The 15,260-nt window shown below is 51.7% G+C and overlaps 4 pseudogenes; 1 reads left to right on the top strand and 3 right to left on the bottom strand.

The window, feature by feature from the left end:
• Positions 1–6,178: 6,178 nt before the first annotated feature.
• Positions 6,179–6,297, bottom strand: LOC136634981 (5S ribosomal RNA; annotated as a pseudogene).
• Positions 6,298–9,797: 3,500 nt separating this feature from the next.
• Positions 9,798–9,920, bottom strand: LOC136634972 (5S ribosomal RNA; annotated as a pseudogene).
• Positions 9,921–10,254: 334 nt separating this feature from the next.
• LOC136634862 (5S ribosomal RNA) lies at positions 10,255–10,371 on the bottom strand (annotated as a pseudogene).
• Positions 10,372–11,672: 1,301 nt separating this feature from the next.
• LOC136634747 (5S ribosomal RNA) lies at positions 11,673–11,798 on the top strand (annotated as a pseudogene).
• The last annotated feature ends 3,462 nt before the right edge of the window (positions 11,799–15,260 follow it).

Below are 15,260 nucleotides of genomic sequence, written 5' to 3'. Positions count from 1 at the left end.
CGTAATGTGGGTTGCGGCCCCCAGATGCCCAATCTGGGCCGGCCTTCGGAGCCACGGGGAAGCGACGGCAGTCGGCGGACCAGTAACTGAAAGGACAGTGTCACCGGAGGTGTCCTCCAGCCTCCACGAGTTAATGGGCAAGAAAGTTTCATCAACAGCAATGTCATGCCCGCCATTCCGTTTGATTAAATGGTGTTTTAATTAGTTCAGCGGTCCAGGCACCTGTTTCCAAAGAATAATTAAAATAGAGCTGCCCACCCCTGAACATCTGGCAGGAGGACGGATGGGGAAGCGGTTCCACACGCCTGTTTCCCAGAGCAAAGGTTCTGCGTGACTCAAAAGCTTGTGGCATCCTGCACCCACCCAAACCGGTGCAGAAAAAATGAACCGGCTTGTTGGGTTTGCTTTTCTTACTTTCTGGGTCCAGGATGCAGACAGCCACAGATGTCTTGTCTGCAGCCAGTTGTCAGTGTACATGGCAAAAGACAGATCTCTGCCCCAAGTTACTTACAGTCTATGCTGTAGTGAGAGAGACAACACCGAGTGCCTGAAGGTTTAAGTCTCTCCAAAAGGCATTCAAAGGCTCTCTATATTTGGCTGCTTTCTGCTGCCGCAGTAGAGCCAATCCCCTTCCATATGGATTGCTGCTCTTTTCATTCCGCTCTTCTGCTGATCTTTCTCCTTCCGCGGCTGTTTGTTTCTCTGTTTCCCAGTTTGTAGCTTGACATTTGTTGCTTGAATGATTCATTGTCAGCCGGTTTTGGAGTGCAAGGAAGACGGAGCACGATATACATTTAAAAAAAAATGAAGGATAGAGAGGGAAAGAGAGAGAAGAGCCGTCAGAGAGAAGGGCAAGGCAGGAAGGCCTGCAGTGACTGGGAACAGATGGTCAGAAAGAGTGGCTGAGTGATGGGCTCAGTCTGGCTGCCAGTGAGGACTAGGAGGGCTGGTGGAGGCTGTAGAGGTCAAATCTCTCAGCTTCCTGCCCCAAAACATAATTGGAACCTACCTTATGGGCTTGTTTTATGGCTTACTGAGGTGCTCATAGCTAGAGGGGGAAGAAAGCTCTAAGTTTTGCAGGGAGCCTCACCGTGGTGTGGCATTGCCTCCGTTTTTGCTCCAACCTCCTGGAAAGGCTCCAAAGGGGAGGGGCCGCTTGCACACCACGGTGAGCCTCCCTGCAAGACTTAGTGCTTTGCACCCCCTTCAGCTACGCAACAGGTCTCTTGTTGTCTTGTGTGCTCCCTGGGGCATTTGGTGGGCCGCTGTGAGATACAGGAAGCTGGACTAGATGGGCCTATGGCCTGATCCAGTGGGGCTGTTCTTATGCTCTTATGTTCTTATGCCACCCCTCTAGGCACGTGGGAAGGAGGGGATTAGAGAAGCCTCATAAGAACATAAGAACAGCCCCACTGGATCAGTCCATAGGGCCATCTAGTCCAGCTTCCTGTATCTCACAGAGGCCCACCAAATGCCCCAGGGAGCACACCAGATATCAAGAGACCTGCGAGGCCTCCTGGGAATTGTAGTTTAAGAACATAAGAACAGCCCCACTGGATCAGGCCACAGGCCCATCTAGTCCAGCTTCCTGTATCTCACAGCGACCCACCAAATGCCCCAGGGAGCACACCAGATAACAAGAGACCTGCAAGGCTTCCTGGGAATTGTAGTTTAAGAACATAAGAACAGCCCCACTGGATCAGGCCATAGGCCCATCTAGTCCAGCTTCCTGTATCTCACAGCGGCCACCAAATGCCCCAGGGAGCACACCAGATAACAAGAGACCTGCAAGGCTTCCTGGGAATTGTAGTTAAGAACATAAGAACAGCCCCACTGGATCAGGCCATAAACCCATCTAGTCCAGCTTCCTGTATCTCACAGCGGCCCACCAAATGCCCCAGGGAGCACACCAGACAACAAGAGACCTGCAAGGCCTCCTGGGAATTGTAGTTTAAGAACATAAGAACAGCCCCACTGGATCAGGCCATAGGCCCATCTAGTCCAGCTTCCTGTATCTCACAGCAGCCACCAAATGCCCCAGGGAGCACACCAGGTAACAAGAGACCTCATCCTGGTGCCCTCCCTTGCATCTGGCATTCTGACGTAGCCCATTTCTAAAATCAGGAGGTTGCGCATACACATCATGGCTTGTAACCAGTAATGAATTTTTCCTCAGCATGAAACCTGGTACCCTTTGTGTTTGCCCTTGCCAACTTCCAATTTCTTGCACCCGGCTTTTTCTTTCTTTCTCTCCCCCCCCCCCCCCAAAAAAAAAAATTTTTACATTGTTTTTATTATTCTCTTCCACTTGCATTCTTCATTAAGGAAGACTCCACACATCTTCTAGCCTGTCTCCTGTTTCTCATCCTGAAAAGGCTAAATGATATACTGACACCTTAATTACACCCCATTGTCACAATGGAGCGTGGAAATTGCATGAGTGATATGAGAAGAAAGGGCCGTGGCACGCACGTCAGAGCGCTTGATTCACGGTGGCAGATTGGAAATGACACAAATGGGAGCTTAGAGGAGTCACACCCCGTGTTGTCGGCATTCAGAATGGCCTGACAAAGGGAGAGAACGGAGATGTGCATCCCCTTGTTGGGAAAGGACAGGGAGAGAGACAAGAGAAACAGCTTCTTTGGAAGCTGGGCACCAGAGACGTGCAGTGCCCAGGAATGGCACTTGGCCATCACCAGAGCATGGCTGCTGGTGTCTTGCACAGGCTTCTGGGAGCACGCACCTCCCATGTTCATCCACCTGCATTGGCTTCCATTCACGTCCAGACACAATTCAAAGGGATGCTTGGTATCTATAGAGCACCACATGTTCTGTCTCGATTATGGTGCTGTTTTGGTGGGTAGAAAAGGACCTGATAAACAGAAGTAAAAAATTAAAACACAATATATTGAAATAGCTTCTTCTGCATGCTTTAAACGTCACATCTTGTGCTGGAATCCCTAGCATGCATGCACTGCTGAAACAGAGACGCCTGCGTTGGCTCGGTCATGTCGTGAGAATGGATGATGGCCGGATCCCAAAGGATCTCCTCTATGGAGAACTCGTGCAGGGAAAAGCGCCCTACAGGTAGACCACAGCTGCGATACAAGGACATCTGCAAGAGGGATCTGAAGGCCTTAGGAGTGCACCTCAACAGGTGGGAAACCCTGGCCTCTGACCGGCCCGCTTGGAGGCAGGCTGTGCAGCATGGCCTTTCCCAGTTTGAAGAGACTCTTGGCCAACAGTCTGAGGCAAAAGAGGCAAAGAAGGAAGGCCCGTAGCCGGGGAGACAGACCAGGGACAGGACTGCACTTGCTCCCTGTGTGGAAGGGATTGTCACTCCCGAATTGGCCTTTTCAGCCACACTAGATGCTGTTCCAGAACCACCATCCAGAGCGCGATACCAGAGTCTTTCGAGACTGAAGGTTGCCAACAGCATAGGGTGTTTCTGCTCAGGAGCTGGAATTAGCCATCAGTGAAGTTGATGGGAACTGGAATTGAGCATAGGTTAGTGTACAACTTCTGGTAGAAAATGTCAGCTCAGGCGTGGACCCCTTTGTGAGGAGAAGGTTGCAGGGGAGGGGGGGGCTGGGTGAGTGTGCAACAGCGTGTTAAAAATAACCTTGCAGCGCGCTCCTCTTCATCGCCGCCTGTGTCTTAGAGGCAACCTCCTGTCAGGCAAGTCTCAGGAGAATCCGTGTCTTTCACACTCTGAAATTCTTGGAGATGAGCAACGGGGAGGATGTGCAGCTCAGAAATGGAAAGAGTTTCGAGGTGGATGTGTCCGTTCCCCTTTACCTCTGTGAGCTCTCCAGCATGGCGGAAAAACATTCCCTTACCTTGAGGAGGCCTCTGTGACCGCCTCCCCAGTGCAGGATGCAGCGCACTCCCCAGTGACATGGCTACATTGGTGCTGGAAAGTTGGGTCGGTTTGGGCCCTCAGTCAACCTGTGTGAATCAGCAGGGGAGCTGTCAAACCAAAGAGTTCAGCCCGGAGCGAGGAAGAGGGTGTCCCAGTAACGGCCAGGGGGCAACTGAGTGGCTGTATGCTGCCTCCACCCCCTCCTGCAGCATCTCACCCCTTCAGAGCACGCACCAGTTCTTGCTTTCTCCCGAGTAGGCTCAATGATGGAAAGCTTTGTGCTGCCAGGCATGTACCAGGCCTTCTGCTCTGCACTTTGCTGCAGGGGCGATGGTGAATTGACTCTTCCATTTCTCTCCTCTGTGCTGGATTCTAGGCTGTAAACCTCTTGGGACAGGAGCCTGTGGTGATGAACGGCAGCAGTGACAATAGCAGCAGAGCCCTGCCCCAAAGAGCTTACAAACTGAAATAAAACTGTGGGGAAGATTGGTGTGGAATGGTACAGAGGGAGGGAGAGCGAGTGGAGAAACACACTCTCCTAGGTGGGTGGCTGGCTGGCTGCTTTGGATGCGTGTGAATCGGAAGGGCCTTTGAGCTCCGGCAGGTGGATGGAGCCAGACAGGCCTGCTGCAAACTTACCCCTTGAAGGTTAATTGGCTGTTAACATTTCACCCTGGGAGGGAGGGCGGGTGCATTGATCTCAGGCCTGACCCTGGGTTCTGCAGCTGCATTCTAATTGGCGTGATGAAAAACTCAAAGGAGAAGCCAGCTGCAGGAGACGGGTGGGTGGGTGGGTGGACGGTGGCTCACATGAGCCTCCCTCTAGCTTAGAGGGCTTAGAGTTGCCACCAGCTCAGGGGTGAGGATTAGGACACAATGGAGGCTCTGGCTAGGGGAGCACTGCCCCCAACGAGGTGCAGGCCTTCCCCCCTCCCCTCTCTTGTTCAGTGGCAAACTCAGGATTAATTTCTGAGCAAAGGGAGGTGTGGGGGCTCCAGCCAGCACGGAAAGGAACTAAGCAGCACACGAATGTCTCAGGAGGAGCTCAGACCCAGCCAGCCTCCATTCAACACCTCCTACCCCTGCCTGTTGAGCAGGGATCTGAACGCAGGTTCCTCAGGCCAGGAACCATTCCATTGCACTGGCTCTCTTGGAGTTGCTGAGCACCAGGGGCAACATCCGAAGGCCGTACCTATCCTAGTGTCATACCAGCCATAGCTCCCCCCAACCAATCCCCTCAAATCCTTGGAGCAGTAGTTTGGTGGAGATGCTGTGAAGAGAGACCCCGACACCACCCCCACCCCTCTAGAATGAGAGTCGTCAGGACATCCTGGGATGAAGAAATGCCAACAAATTCACTTGCTGGTGCAGAGGCATCAGCAGGTGTTTGCATTTTTGTGTCCAAAAATGGGGGTGGGGGTCTGCTGCTGTTGCTGTTGCTGTTGCTGTGGGGAACTGTTGCTGCTTTAGAACTCTCCTTGCTCACTGCTCTTTCTTAGTGTGACTTACCTGCAAACCAACAGCTAGTGCAAAAGCCCCCCCCCCCCGTCCGCCAACACCCCTCTCCAAAGCTGCTTTGGGGCCTCTTAACAGTCGGAGTGTGAGAAATGGCCGCCTTGACTTCTGGGCCTTCCCCCACAGAGCCTGAGAGCCCTGCTGCTGCTGGCTAAGTGCTGGATGACCTTCTGGACTGCCCTGATATCTTCAGGACACTCATCCTTGATTAATCAAGGTATTTGCATGTAAATAGGCTGCGGCTTCTTTTCAGAGCTCATCTGTTCCTGGGGCTGTTTATTCCCTCCATGAAGTTATAATTCTCCATTTGGCCAGCTGCACAAAACACTTGTTCTTCCTGACGCTTTGTCCTTGGCACTCAGAGAAGGGTCGAGACTCCATTATCTTCAGCTGGACGGGGCCAAGAGGAGTTCCTTGGGAAACTGGGAGGGTGGCTGGGAGATCCTAAGTCGTTCCATCTACTGGTTGGCAACCTTCAGTCTCAAAAGCCTATGGTAGAAGCCTACAGCACCTGATATTCCCAGGCGGTCTCCCATCCAAGCACTAACCAGCTGACCCTGCTTAGCTTCCGAGATCAGACGAGATCGGGAGATAGTGTTCAGTATAGGGAGATGGCTGGCAACCTTCAGTCTCGAAAGACTATGGTAGAAGCCTACAGCACCCGGAATTCCCTGGCGGTCTCCCATCCAAGTAGTAACCAGGCCTGACCCTGCTTAGCTTCCGAGATCAGACAAGATCGGGAGATAGTGTTCAGTATAGGGAGATGGTTGGCAGCCTTCAGTCTCGAAAGACTCTGGTAGAAGCCTACAGCACCTGGAATTCCCTGGCGGTCTCCCATCCAAGTAGTAACCAGGCCTGACTCTGCTTAGCTTCCGAGATCAGACGAGATCGGGCATGTGCAGGGTAAAAATGCCACCTTTTCGCAGGGCTGTGCCCCCCCCCCCGCAGAGCCATTCTGGGTGGTGGGAGCAAAATGGAGGTGGAATGTCTGGCTCCGAAGGGGAGTGGCGTGGGGCTGCTTGCAGGGTACGTTTAGGCGCCTGCAAAACCTAGTGCTTTGCACCCCCTCTAGCTATGCCACTGCAACAGATTAGCAAACAGTTCGCCAATAAGGGCAGGAATACCCGGGACAAAAAAAACAGACAGCAGCATCAAATAGTTCATTAACAATTCAAGGAAAATTAAACAGAACCATTTCAAAAAGCGTCCCGTTCAAAAGCGCAACACAAGAACATTTTTATTAACGGTTTCTCTTAACACCAGCCCAGAATGATCAATGACACACACAACAGCCACCACCCAGCCTGGCCCAAGTTAGGCAGGCACCTGAGTGGTGCCACACACCACGCCCCCCCCCCCGCCGCCGTCATGAGCCCCTGCCCTCCTATGCGCACCACTGTTGTGTATCAGTGTGCGCAGACACAGACGCTGGCAGCCTCCTCTCCGCTGCAGGTGCCAGACTCTTCCCTCTTTATCCTGGCGGACCTCCTGATTTGAAAAGCCTGGGAAGCCAGCCAGGAAGGAAGTGTGAGGAGGAGAGGGGGACACTGGCCCTTCTTCAGCCGCTGTCTTCCTTCCATGGGCTTCCTGGAGAACCAGGAAGTGGAGCAGCCAAGCAGAGGGAGGGCAAGGTGAGTGCCCAGCCTGGAGGCAGTAGGCAGAACGCTCCTGCTTCTGTCGCTGCTCTGGAAGGAGTTGATTGGAAGAGTCTGTGACTGCAGCCCCCTATTTTCTCCATTGCTGTAATTGCTTAGTCACAGCAACATCGCTGGTGAATGAGATGGGCTGCCACTGCTCTGGGCCTTGTTCTCTCGCTATGAAGCTGCTGAATGAAGCAGTGGGAGGTAGCAGGTAGGTGGGGAGCGCAGAGCAGCCCTGCCCATTCACCATCGCCCCCCAGCCTGCCCCTTGAAGCAGCCAAGTCCACTAACCCTGGGAGCCGCAAGAAGAATTCTAGCAGCAGTTCTTCAATTGTCCTGGGAAAACAGGGGCAACTGGGGTGGATGCCGTATTGAGCAACTCTTCACAGCTATTTCAGGGTGGAATGGCAGGATGTCCACCGCACAGTGTCTTAATGCTCATGCACATGTCTTGATGAACATGTGCACTAGAGGCAAGATGCATGCACCTATGCGTGCATCTTGCAGGGGATGGACAGGGTGGATAGGGAGATGCTCTTTACACTCTCACATAACACCAGAACCAGGGGACATCCACTAAAATTGAGTGTTGGGCGGGTTAGGACAGACAAAAGAAAATATTTCTTTACTCAGCGTGTGGTCGGTCTGTGGAACTCCTTGCCACAGGATGTGGTGATGGCGTCTGGCCTGGACACCTTTAAAAGGGGATTGGACAAGTTTCTGGAGGAAAAATCCATTACGGGGTACAAGCCAGATGAGATGTGTATGTACAGCCTCCTGATTTTAGAAATGGGCTATGTCAGATGCAAGGGAGGGCACCAGGATGCAGGTCTCTTGTTGTCTGGTGTGCTCCCTGGGGCATTTGGTGGGCTGCTGTGAGATACAGGAAGCTGGACTAGATGGGCCTCTGGCCTGATCCAGTGGGGCTGTTCTTATGTTCTTAACTACAATTCCCAGAATGCCTTGCAGGTCCCTTGTTATCTGGTGTGCTCCCTGGGGCATTTGGTGGGCCGCTGTGAGATACAGGAAGCTGGACTAGATGGGCCTGTGGCCTGATCCAGTGGGGCTGTTCTTTTGTTCTTAACTACAATTCCCAGAATGCCTTGCAGGTCTCTTGTTATCAGGTGTGCTCCCTGGGGCATTTGGTGGGCCACTGTGAGATACAGGAAGCTGGACTAGATGGGCCTGTGGCCTGATCCAGTGGGGCTGTTCTTTTGTTCTTAACTACAATTCCCAGAATGCCTTGCAGGTCTCTTGTTATCAGGTGTGCTCCCTGGGGCATTTGGTGGGCCGCTGTGAGATACAGGAAGCTGGACTAGATGGGCCTATGGCCTGATCCAGTGGGGCTGTTCTTATGTTCTTATGTACCTACCTTTTCCCATACAGCAGTGGTTCTCACACATTTGGCACCGGGACCCACTTTTTAGAACGTGAGAACGTGTCAGGACCCACCGGAAGCAACGTTGTGACCGGAAGTGACATCATCAAGCAGGAAATTTTTTTTAACAATCCTAGGCTGCAGTCCTGTCCAGGATTAAGTCCCATTTACCATCATTGTTAAAAGCAGCTTGTTCAAAGTACAGGTCCGTAACATTTCCCCAAATGCAGCCACGTGCCATGACAGCATCACGTCTAATATATTAAAAATAAAATATCGAGATGAATGGGGACCCACCTGAAATTGGCTCGCAGCCCACCTGGTGGGTCCTGAGCACAGTTTGAGAAACACTGAGATTTAATTTCTGCAGACCCTGGGGAAAGGTGATAACTTGACAAAGCAACTCTAGCAGCTTACATGAGCATTTTCTTTTTTTAAAACAAAGCCTGTCCCAAAGGCAAGGGCTGGTGAATTCTCAGGGTTAGGAACAGGACAGGAGGAATGGGAACAGTTGGAAGAAAGGGTCCTGTGCTTTTCTCCCTGGTTGACTTACAATTCGCCTCTCACCCCTGCCCACCAGCTGCCACGCTCATCGGGCCCCCACCGCCTATGGCCCTGGAGGGTGGCGGCCCCTCCGGGTGCCCCACTTTTGCAAAGCATCGAATGCTGCTACAGCACCTGAAATCCCATCCTGGCAATAGGAAGGGAGTCAGATGAGAATCGACACTGTTGACTGTACAAAACCAATTTGCAATTGTCTGAGTGGGTTCCTTCCTTCCTTCCTTCCCTCCCTCCCTCTCCCACCCCCCCACAACCCTTGAAGGCTGTTTTCTCCAGAGACTTCATTTGCCACAACAAATCAGTTTACCGACTGCAGATGGAGAACTGCTGGGGAGCGCAAGGAAACTGCTCTTGCTACTTTTGATATGTCATTTCCATGTCGTGCCTCTCTCAAAGGCAACGTTTTGTTAATGGAAAACATTTCGCGGGGCTTTATTCTCCCGTCTTCTCCTTTCTCCAGTTTTGCTTAAAGTCAGGGAGCGAAGGGCGTAAGACCAACTGCGCACCCCGCATGACAGAGAAGCAAGATAGTGCACATAATGTCCAGTCCCTCTTGACCATCAACTTCTCTTGGCAGTCAGATTTAAAGAAGAAGGTGGGGAGGAACCTCACCATCATCCTGTATCTTGCTTGTGAAGAACATAGAAATGGTTGGTTGGCAACCTTCAGTCTTGAAAGACTATGGTATAAGCCTACAGCACCCGGGATTCGCAGGCGGTCTCCCATCCAAGTACTAACCAGGCCTGACCCTGCTTAGCTTCCAAGATCAGACAAGATCGGGAGATAGTGTTCAGTAGAGGGAGATGGTTGGCAACCTTCAGTCTGGAAAGACTATGGTATAAGCCTACAGCACCCGGTATTCCCAGGCGGTCTCCCATCCAGGTACTAACCAGGCCTGACCCTGCTTAGCTTCCAAGATCAGACGAGATCGGGAGATAGTGTTCAGTAGAGGGAGATGGTTGGCAAGCTTCAGTCTCGAAAGACTATGGTAGAAGCCTACAGCACCCGGTATTCCCAGGCAGTCTCCCATCCAGGTACTAACCAGGCCTGACCCTGCTTAGCTTCCGAGGTCAGACAAGATCAGGAGATAGTGTTCAGTATAGGGAGATGGTTGGCAACCTTCAGTATCGAAAGACTATGGTATAAGCCTACAGCACCCAGCATTCCTAGGCGGTCTCCCATCCAAGTACTTAACCAGGCCTGACCCTGCTTATCTTCCGAGGTCAGACAAGATCAGGAGATAGTGTTCAGTATAGGGAGATGGTTGGCAACCTTCAGTCTGGAAAGACTATGGTAGAAGCCTACAGCACCCGGTATTCCCAGGCGGTCTCCCATCCAAGTACTAACCAGGCCGGACCCTGCTTAGCTTCCGAGGTCAGACAAGATCAGGGATGTGCAGGGTAACAGCTGAAGAACATAGAACTCACAAGCAATACATGACAGTGAGATTCCTCCTCACCTTCCTGTTTATCTTCAGTGTTGGATAACATTATCCTCAGTGCTGAAGAAGGGCAGAGAGATCAGCAAAGCAATGTTAGCTGAACATGTTTGGAAGTAGTCTATCTACGAACTAGTCCATGTTTGGAAGTAGTCTATCTACGATCACCAGGTCCTGGGGCGAATCACAGATGAGGGTATTGCCTTCATATTCCCCACATGGGCTTCCTATTGGGTCATCTGGTTGGCCACTGATGGAAGCAGGACATTGGATTAGATCGGGGGTCTCTTAAATTTTTCGGCTGAAGGGCCACATCAAATATCTGGCGCAGTGTCGAGGGCCGGAAAAAAATTAAATATAAAATTTAAATAAATACATTAGAGATGGAACTTGAATGAATGAATGAGCTCAAATGTCCAGGATTTCTCCAAGCACTAACACAGTCCAAGATATAAAGCACACTTAAATAGAGCCCCATTCCCCCACCCCACAAGCACAATTCTGGTTGTGTTTGGTCAGCTAGGCCAGAGGCTCTCGGGGGATCAGAGGCTGGCTGCGGGCTGGATAGAGGCTCTCTGCGGGCCGCATCTGGCCCCCGGGCCTGGGTTTGGCGACCCCTGGACTAGAACACTGGTTCCCAATCTGTGGTCTGGGGACCACAGGTGGTCCGTGAGACCCTGAGAAGTGGTTCACAAGATCTCAGGGAAAGGATCATCTTTGATCACTTCAAGCATCTCGCCGAGTGAGTGCTCCCCCGCAGACCACCAGAGCGGGTGGACAGCAGACTGTCTGTAGTTGTCAATGAAGTGTCAGCTGGGCAGTCCATTCTCTGCTATCTCTGGTAGTCCATGGGGGGGGCACTCACTTGGGAGATGCTTCCTCACGGACCACCAGAGAGAGCAGAGAACAGACCACCTGTAGCCACAGCTGGCAACAAAAGCAGCAACCCAGAAATCTTCTCTATAAATAGTAAATCTCTAATAAATGTTCTCTAATTATTACACAGTATGTGATCTCGTCTGATCTCGGAAGCTAAGCAGGGTCAGGCCTGGTTAGTACTTGGATGGGAGACCGCCTGGGAATACCGGGTGCTGTAGGCTTCTACCATAGTCTTTCCAGACTGAAGGTTTCCAGCCATCTCCCTATACTGAACGCTATCTCCCGATCTTGTCTGATCTCGGAAGCTAAGCAGGGTCCAGCCTGGTTAGTACTTGGATGAGAGACCGCCTGGGAATACCGGGTGCTGTAGGCTTCTACCATAGTCTTTCCAGACTGAAGGTTTCCAGCCATCTCCCTATACTGAACACTATCTCCCGATCTCGTCTGATCTCGGAAGCTAAGCAGGGTCTGGCCTGGTTAGTACTTGGATGGGAGACCGCCTGGGAATACCGGGTGCTGTAGGCTTCTTTCATAGTCTTTCCAGACTGAGGGTTGCCAACCATCTCCCTATACTGAACACTATCTCCCGATCTTGTCTGATCTCGGAAGCTAAGCAGGGTCCGGCCTGGTTAGTACTTGGATGGGAGACCGCCTGGGAATCCCGGGTGCTGTAGGCTTCTACCATAGTCTTTCCAGACTGAAGGTTGCCAACCATCTCCCTATACTGAACACTATCTCCCGATCTTGTCTGATCTCGGAAGCTAAGCAGGGTCCGGCCTGGTTAGTACTTGGATGGGAGACCGCCTGGGAATACCGGGTGCTGTAGGCTTCTACCATAGTCTTTCCAGACTGAAGGTTGCCAACCATCTCCCTATACTGAACACTATCTCCCGATCTTGTCTGATCTTGGAAGCTAAGCAGGGTCAGGCCTGGTTAGTACTTGGATGGGAGACCGCCTGGGAATCCCGGGTGCTGTAGGCTTCTACCATAGTCTTTCGAGACTGAAGGTTGCCAACCAGGGTTGTAGTGTGGTCCACAATAATTTCAGTTTTTGTCTCAGTGTTCATGAGCTCCTAAAGGTCGGGAACATTTAGTGAACTAGGTGAACATTTGGCCTGATCCAGCAGGGCATCTTTCTGGGTTCAGATGTTGCAGAGTGAGAAGAGGGACTGATTTCAGGAAGCACTCCCACAATTCTCATCTCCGCAAATGATTCTTAAACACAATTTCTTGATATTCCCTTTTAGCAACTGGACCCCTCCAGAAGCATTAAAAAAAAAAAAAAAGCAACTAGAAAGAATATGCAAATTCTGAAAATTTCCAAATAATTAATAAATTAGAGCACTGGGGGGATGTTTACCACCAAGGAAAGATGCTTGTCATATTTAAAATGTTCAAAAGGGAGAGTTTTTAAACTCTCAGGCAGGTAGGAGGAGAGAGATTTCAGATCAAATGATGTTGCTGTGTTCCTTTTATCAGGCGAGGCAGCGGGAAAAGGGGAGCAGGGAGTTGGTGGAAGCGGCTCAGGGTGGGCTGGACTTCTTGAAGGAGTCCTGTGTCCAAAAAAGGTTAGTTCCAGCATCATGTTGATGGTGCCGCATTGCTGAAGACTTCAGGGGTCATCAGATATTGGTGGAGGGGGGGGCAGAGAGTTGGATAGCAGTTTGGGGAGGGGAGGGTGTTACCAAGAGAACCAATCCAGTTGTATTTTCTCCCTGCCATGTTAGCCAAAAACAGGTGGCATCAGCAGAGAAGGTTTTTCCAGCGATAGCAAAATAAAAAGCACACAACACCGCTTTCTGCACTGGGTTTGGCGACCCCTGGACTAGATCACTGCTTCCCAATCTGTGCAAGCAGCCCCTCCCCTTCGGAGCTATTCTGGACAGGGGGGAGCAACATGGAGTTGAAAGCCTCTGTTTTGCTCCCCCCCCCCACAAGCTGGAATGGCTCCAAAGGTGAGGAGGAAGGGCTGCTTGCAAGCTGCAGAGAGGCTCCCAGCAAAACTTAGTGCTTTGCACCCCCTCTAGCTACGCCACTGATCCAGGCTGTAGTACCAACTTGCCTGAGGATCCCGTCAGCTGTCCACCCCCTCAAATCCCTGTGCACTCAGCCCTGTGCAGCCTCAGAGCTTCTCCTCGACCCAGGCCGCTCATCTCAGGTGCGAGGCCTCTGCACCTGCTGTCTTCTCTTGATTGCTACTGTCAACCTTGACCCCTGCCTGGCTCTGACCATGTACCTGGCCCTTCTTAGGACCCTGTTGGTTGCTCTAGAACGTGACCGCTACTTGTTCTGGACCACAGACTCTCTTCTGAGCCACCTGGACTGACAGCCAGCTCCTGAGGGCCTTCGTGGAGGCCTGATGCAACCCTGTGCAAGGGCTGCCCTGACCTGATTCTCCCAGCAAAAGCCTGGCCGGTAAATCTTTATCAGGACTGTAGCTAATGCATCAAATGGGAGTGTTTCATACATCATGTCTGCTGTTGGACATGTCGGGTGGGACAGCCACAGTCCATTACCCTGACAAACTGGCTGCGCTTATGGAAAGGGGGGGTGGGAGGAGAGAGGAGATATTCTTTCAGACCAAGCTAGGGAGAGAAACCGAGTCTGGGGGCTAAGCTCAGCTGAGGTCCTGGCAGCCCAAGGGGATGTCCCTGGAGGGGTCTGACCTGGAGTTGAATTTATCCAGCAGCAAGTGGTGGGTTCCAGGGAGGAGAAGCTGAGAAGACAGCACCTGGGAGAGCTCTTGTGCAAGGCTGAGTGGGGGGGGGGGGGGTTTGAGCTCACCAGAGCACCTAAACAGCAAAGGAGGCCTGCTGAGTGCCCCCACATGCTAACCAAAGACCAGAAGGAATGTAAAGCAGGAGAGCCACATTCTTGGGCCATGCATTCCTGAATCACTGGGCTGTCTCCAGGTAGCCTTCTATAGAGTGTCCTTGTAAGGGAGTTGACAAGCTTGCAGGTGCTGCTTCCTTGCTTGAGAGTCCAGACCACCTCCTCTTCACCTGTGTGGCATGCAGTGGGCCCTCCCACGGACTGGATTTTGAGCCCGCTTGGTGGGTGGTGGTCTGTGGGATCTCTGCGTGGAACCTTCCAAATGGAGCAGGGGCTCTGGTTGTGCTCCAGAGGCAGGTGCGTCCTCAAAGTAAGGTGAGAGTCGAGATCACCTTGACAAGCAGCGCAAGGGGAATGGGAGCTGAGGGAGAATTCTCCCACTGGAGATAAGGTACTGAAACGGAGGGGAAAGCTCCGAGGCTGGGACTCAATTGGGCCTAGAGGACTGGTATGGGGTCTTTGGATCAGCTGTAGCCTGGAGGGCATCCTTGAGCCACAGAGTTCAGTCTGCCAGGCCTGCAGAGAAAAAGCAGCAGCTGGTGTCTCAGGTTCTGGAGCTTGACTGGAGCCTCCATCAAGACCACCCTCTCCTCCTTGGCATGTTAGAGGAGACTGGACATGCCCATGTCAGGAGGGTTCTAGATTCCTGCTGCAATTCTAGTTAGATCCCTCTGTTTGAGTTCCTTGCTGTTTCAGTGAAGGCTTGTCTAAACTTGAGCACTGAATTATTGGGTCAGGCTGCCGGTTCGGATGTGTTCTTGATCAGACCAGGTCCTGATCTTTTCCTTATTGGACCCCTGTGCAAAGGCCGTGGGAAAGAGTTCAGGGCTTGCAATTGCAGTGGTCAGTGGACCACTCAGAGCCCCAATTCCTCACCCACTTTCTCACAACGGACACTGGAGCAATTTCAAGGAGGAGAAAGAAAAGGCACTTAAAAAAAACAAACTAGCCACAAATAAAACAGATTTGTTACGTGGAAACCAGCCCTAACAAGCAAACACTGCAATGATTCAATTAATGAAGCAGTTAAGCATATAATATTGTTAAGCAAAGCAAAGCAGCCTTTTGATGTGTTAATCATACCTGTGCAAGGAGAAAAAGGAAAAAAGGAGAAGCAGCTTTTCAACGGAACAGAACGAAATCAATCTTGAGCCT

This window comes from Tiliqua scincoides, chromosome 14, assembly GCF_035046505.1.
Source record: "Tiliqua scincoides isolate rTilSci1 chromosome 14, rTilSci1.hap2, whole genome shotgun sequence".
Taxonomy (NCBI): domain Eukaryota; kingdom Metazoa; phylum Chordata; class Lepidosauria; order Squamata; family Scincidae; genus Tiliqua; species Tiliqua scincoides.
Note: the sequence above shows the minus strand (reverse complement) of the source record. Positions and strands in the feature narration are given on the sequence as shown.